The sequence below is a fragment of the Myotis lucifugus genome, unplaced genomic scaffold (assembly GCF_000147115.1).
Source record: "Myotis lucifugus unplaced genomic scaffold, Myoluc2.0 scaffold_108, whole genome shotgun sequence".
Lineage (NCBI taxonomy): Eukaryota > Metazoa > Chordata > Mammalia > Chiroptera > Vespertilionidae > Myotis > Myotis lucifugus.
The window spans coordinates 331,296-337,145 of NW_005871156.1; the positions used below are offsets into that span (position 1 = coordinate 331,296).

General features: G+C 43.5%; 1 pseudogene; it reads left to right on the forward strand.

Annotated features, from left to right (window-relative positions):
• Positions 1-2,839: 2,839 nt before the first annotated feature.
• Positions 2,840-5,539, forward strand: LOC106697853 (annotated as a pseudogene).
• The last annotated feature ends 311 nt before the right edge of the window (positions 5,540-5,850 follow it).

Sequence of the window (5,850 nt, forward strand, 5' to 3'; positions counted from 1 at the left end):
ATGCTTCCAGTCGACTGTGGAGAAGGGGAACCTATGCTGTCCCTTCTGTCGGCGTCGGGTCTCTTCGTGGACCCGGTATCATACTCGAAGAAATTCTCTCATCAATAAGGAACTGTGGGAGAAGTTGTTAATATTAATGCTTAGCTTTCTTGCCAGTTCTTCATCACTTTTTACCTGTTCTTCCATCTCTCTTCTCCTTTTTTCTGCCCGTCTCTTTTCTTCTTCCTCCTCCTCTGCCAATAATTTCTGTATGTACTCTTCACTGGCTTTGTGTCTTCTTCCTCACTGGCTCGTCGCTCTGCCTCCACCTTGCTTATCTCCTCTTCATATTCTCTTCTCAATTCTCCAGATTTACTTAACAGATGAACTGGCTGATAGTCATCAACGGTGTCTTCTAATTCTTGCCCAGAGGCTCTAAGCTTGCATTCCTTTGGGTAGTGTTTCTGAATTATCTCCCACAATTCCTTATTGATGAGAGAATTTCTTCGAGTATGATACCGGGTCCACGAAGAGACCCGACGCCGACAGAAGGGACAGCATAGGTTCCCCTTCTCCGATTGGGAGAAGTTGGAAAGGAAGTTCTCCATGCCTTTCGAGCAGAATATATCCGAGGACATGTAAAGAAAGGTGCGATGTGGCCTCCTGGAACCTTGACCAGTAGGTGCAGCGAGTCTATTAAGCAAGCCCAGTTAGCCGGTGAATGGCCTAAACAAGGTCACTGGAAATACGCTGATTTCTCTGAGGTCTGTCTTGAATTTGCAAGAAAGGGGCTTGAATTTGAGCCAGACTTAAGTGATATTGTCACAGATAAAGCCATAATTGAGAACCGCAACAAGTGGACCTTTGAGTACAATACAGAAGCGTATTTTAATAAATATCACCAAAGACTTCATCATATAGACAAGTCCCAGGGGTTACAGTGATTGATCCTCACTCTATTAAGTGGAGAATTAGATGATATCAAGAAAAGAGTAGAACCTTTCATGACAGGGACATTGTGTGCACATGACCTTATTACTGTACTGGTGTCAAAAGAGAAAGATTTAAAGGTTAAAGGAAGATATTTCTCGAAACAGTCTTGCAGTATTAGATTATATCAAGTTCTTGCAGAATTGAACTTAGAGAAGTTTGTTATGCCTTACTTACGGATGCACTCGATGACTACCTCATCAACTCAATTATCTCATATTCTTAACAAAACATCAGCATACATCACTAGAAAGAACTCGTTCGCGGTGAATCTAGACTACGAATCTTGGTGTAATGCATTTCGTCCTGAGCTACAAGATCCTCTTTGTGAAGAACTTGATCGGCTTCTTGGGTCTGGATGTTTCTTTCAGGTTGGATCATGGATGCCAGTTCTAACTACTTTCATTATTCAAGACAGATTTAATCCTCCAGCACAAAGGGATAATGGATTACCAAAGGAAGATAATGAAACCTGCATTCAAGGTGCCCTAACTATGGGAAAAGGAATGCGACAAAAATTGTGGACCATTATTACAGCCAGTCTGGAATTACTTGTACTCGAGGATTTGCACCTCAAGGGTGAAATAATGGGGCAAGGAGATAACCAGACCATCATTGCATCTACACCTCCATAGAGTTCAAAAACCGCAACCAGAGATTCTCTCTTGGAAAAGCTGAGAGCTAAAGGCAAAGAAGCAGGACTAACCCTTAAGCCGGATGAATGTTGGTCAAGTGATGTACTATACGAGTATGGCAAGAAGCTATACTTTAAAGGAGTGCCTGTTCCAAATTTCTTAAAGATCTTTTCAAGACTAACAGACAGCACTGGGGAAGTATATCCAAACATATATTCAAAACTAGCATGTTTAAGCTCAAGTTGCCTATCTGCCTCTCAAGCTGATTATACCCAGTGGGCCTCTGTTATTGCTGGAATCATTGTTTATGTTATAGAAGTATTCATTTTGTTTCCTAGAGAAATAAGTCATGACCCCCAAACAGTTGCAGCTCTTGCCGTGATTGGTTCAATATTAGGGGGGCTTCCGTCACCTGCAACCTTGTCATCTGTTATGTTTCGAGGGCTAGCAGACCCGCTGACCTTTCAGTTGACATTACTTAAAAACTCAATATCCACTGGTATTTCACCCCAACATCAGGTCACGAAGTTGACAGTGCCCTTGTATCCAAGTGCACTTGCACCATGTGCTGATCCAACGTGCCTCAATATTGTCCCGCTTCGCAGGCCTGAGGTTGTACTCAACACGTGGATAGGAGAATCATTATTTGATATGACTGGATCTTCCAGGATTTTAAAACTTAAGCAAATGGCTATAACTTCGAAAGGTGAAACACTTGCAAATCACCTGTTTACTATGGAGCCCAAATACCCGAGGTCGATGAGCTACCTGTTTACAAAAAGTAGCATAGCATATGGGCTCTCAATGCTGGGAAAGTTTCAGAAATCAAGTACCGTCATTGGCATAAGCCAAACCATGTCAATGAAATCTATCACAGAAGAGAGTAAAAGGTTCAGGGACCAGCTTGTCAGAAGCATTCTGGCTCCAAACACAAGGGGGATAAATATAATGGATTATTGAACTCCTTGCAGTGTGGAAGGAGCAAACAAACTAAGGACAGCAACATGGGGCGCAGAGCTTCATGGGGTTACCATGCCGTTTGTTGCTGAACAATTCATCATGCAAGAAATTGTGTCTGAAGGAGATGTGTCCAAATCAATTATATTTAGGCCTGACGAAGAATTGTTCCCAAGGCTATGGATGATTAGGGGCTAGAGGCCTCTGTATATAGGGGTCAAGAACATTTGTAAAGATTAATAAAGGAGCGGCTTCAGCTTCCAGGCTGCCTGTGGAGCATGTCTTCGAAGAACAGAAAACGGTCCAACCGGAACTCCGACCGGGGTTCGCCCTCGCCCTTCACGGCTCGCTCTCCGGCCCGGACCTCGGCTGCTTGTCCCAAAGCCGGCTTCGCGGCGGCGACTGGGACTCTGGCGGTGATCAACTTCCTAGAAAAGGATAACAAAGTTCCTAAAAAGTTCCAGAATTCCCTTGTTCGACTCGGAGTTGGTACTATGAAGTCTGCAAATATAACTATTGGCCGACCAGTGCTGCTTAAAAATTTACATGGAAAACAAGAGGTGTGGCCTGGCCTGTATCAGGATTTCCTGGAGGCAAGGTTGGCCTGAGTGACATAGCACAGAAGAATGTGGGTGTCAGAGTTGGTGATGCCATCCATGTTCAGCCTGTGCTGTGCTACAGGCTGAGGAAATGGACGTGGCACTCAGTGACAAAAATGTGGATATTAATGAAGAACAATTGGCTGGTTGTCTTCTGAGAAAACTCGATGACAAGATTGTTTTACCAGGCAACTTTCTATACATTACATTCTATGGACGACCATGCATGTTGCAAGTGTTGCGAGTGAAAGGTGCAGATGGCATGATACTGAGAAGGCTTCAGAGTGACTCTGATACTGATGCTCAGGGAATGGCCTCAAAACGGTCCAGCATAGAAGCCAGTACCCTCCATATGTCCTTACAGTTAAGCCAGTTGGATCTGGAAGAGCCTCGGGTCCCACCATCAAGCAGTACTCCCTGCAAACCAGTAGATGACAGAAAGATAAATAAAACTGGTGACAGTTTGTCAAATGTCACACAGAGTCCTGGTGGCAGCAGTGGGCTTGGGCCAGAGGAAGTTACAGGTCTTGAATGTAGCTTTGCGTCTGCCGGAGGAGGAAATGAGTACCTTATCGATGAAGAGAGATTCCTAAAGCCAGCCAATCTGGGAGCAAAGTGCAACACTGATACTTTCTACTTCATTTCTTCAACAACGAGAGTCAATTTTACAAAAATTGGTACAAATTCAAAAGAGCAAGACAACCAGTTCAAAGTAACTTACGACGTGATAGGAGGCTTAAATGGTCGGCTGAAAGCAATTAGAGAAATAATTGAACTTCCTCTCAAGCAGCTTGAACTATTCAAGAGTTACGGAATTCCTCCCCCTAGAGGAGTGTTACTGTATGGCCCTCCAGGTACTGGAAAGACAATGATTGCCAGAGCTATTGCTAATGAAGTTGGAGCCTATGTCTCTGTAATAAATGGTCCTGAAATTATAAGCAAATTCTATGGGGAAACTGAAGCAAGGTTAAGTCAGATATTTGCTGAAGCCACTCTGCGGCATCCATCAATTATTTTTATTGATGAGCTGGATGCACTTTGCCCAAAAAGAGAAGGGGCTCAGAATGAAGTGGAAAAAAAGAGTTGTAGCTTCACTGCTAACACTGATGGATGGTATTGGTTCAAAAGGAAGTGAAGGACAGGTATTAGTTATTGGGGCCACAAATCATCCTCATGCTCTGGATGCTGCACTCCACCGACCTGGACGATTTGATAAAGAGATTGAGATTGGAGTTCCTAATGCTCAGGACTGGCTAGATATACTTCGGAAACTGCTTCGAAAGGTACCGCATGTACTCACTGAAGCCGAGATGCTATAGTTAGCGAACAATGCACATGGATACGCTGGAGCAGACTTGAAAGCCTTGTGTAATGAATCAGGTCTCAATGCCTTCCGGAGAGTCCTGAAGAAACAGCCTAACCTCCCTGACAGCAAGGTGGCTGCGTTGGTGAAGATTACTCTGAATGATTTCTTGCAGGGAATGAATGACGTCAGGCCCGGTGCCATGAGGAGGTTGCAGTTGATGTCCCAAGTGTATCCCGGTCAGATATAGGAGGACTGGAAAATATCAAACTGAAGTTGAAACAGGCTGTGGAATGGCCCTTGAAACATCCGGAGTCTTTCACCCGAATGGGTATTCAGCCACCTAAAGGAGTTCTTCTGCATGGGCCACCTGGTTGCTCTAAAATGATGATTGCAAAGGCTTTGGCCAATGAAAGTGGACTGAATTTTCTAGCAATAAAGGGGCCTGAATTAATGAATAAATATGTTGGTGAATCTGAAAGAGCTGTTAGAGAGATCTTCCGCAAAGCGAGAGCGGTGGCTCCTTCCATTATTTTCTTTGATGAACTGGATGCCTTAGCAGTTGAAAGGGGCAGTTCTTCAGGTGCTGGGAATGTGGCTGACCGTGTTTTGGCTCAGCTCCTTACGGAAATGGATGGCATTGAACAGTTAAAGGATGTGACTGCTTTGGCAGCTACTAACCGCCCAGATAGGATAGACAAGGCTTTGATACGTCCTGGAAGAATCGATAGAATCGTGTATGTGCCTTTACCAGATGCAGCAACAAGGAAGGAAATATTTAACCTGCAGTTTCACTCGGTGCCAATCAGTCAGGATGTTGATCTGAATGAACTCATCTTCCAAACGGACACATATTCTGGAGCAGAGGTCATCGCCGTCTGTAAAGAGGCCGCCCTTCTGGCGCTAGAAGAAGACATTAAAGCCAAATGCATCAGGAAAAAACATTTCACTCAAGCCTTGAGCACTGTGACGCCCAGAATTCCCGAGTCACTGAGACGTTTCTATGAAGATTATCAAGAGAAGAGTGGGCTTCATACACTCTGAAAAAAACATACCCCTTCATTATGCTAAAAATGCTTTCTAGAGAAAATGTTTCATTTTAAAATTTTGTGTTGAGAATGTTAAAAAAAGAAATTCTTAAGAAACAAAATGTCTGAAATTTGTTGACTGGAATTAAGGGGCTTCAGTTCTTGTAGACATTTTAAATCATATGGATAAAATGAAAATCTCAGGACAGAGGTTTAAATCAGTTTTACCTGGAAATGTGTGCTGAGTTTTAAAATGTAAACTTCTAGCTTTTTCACTTTTGACCTGGTTCCTTCATCCCATGAAATGCTTTTCTTACTTCAGAGCCCATTTCAGTGCATTCCCAAATGCCAAACCTAGG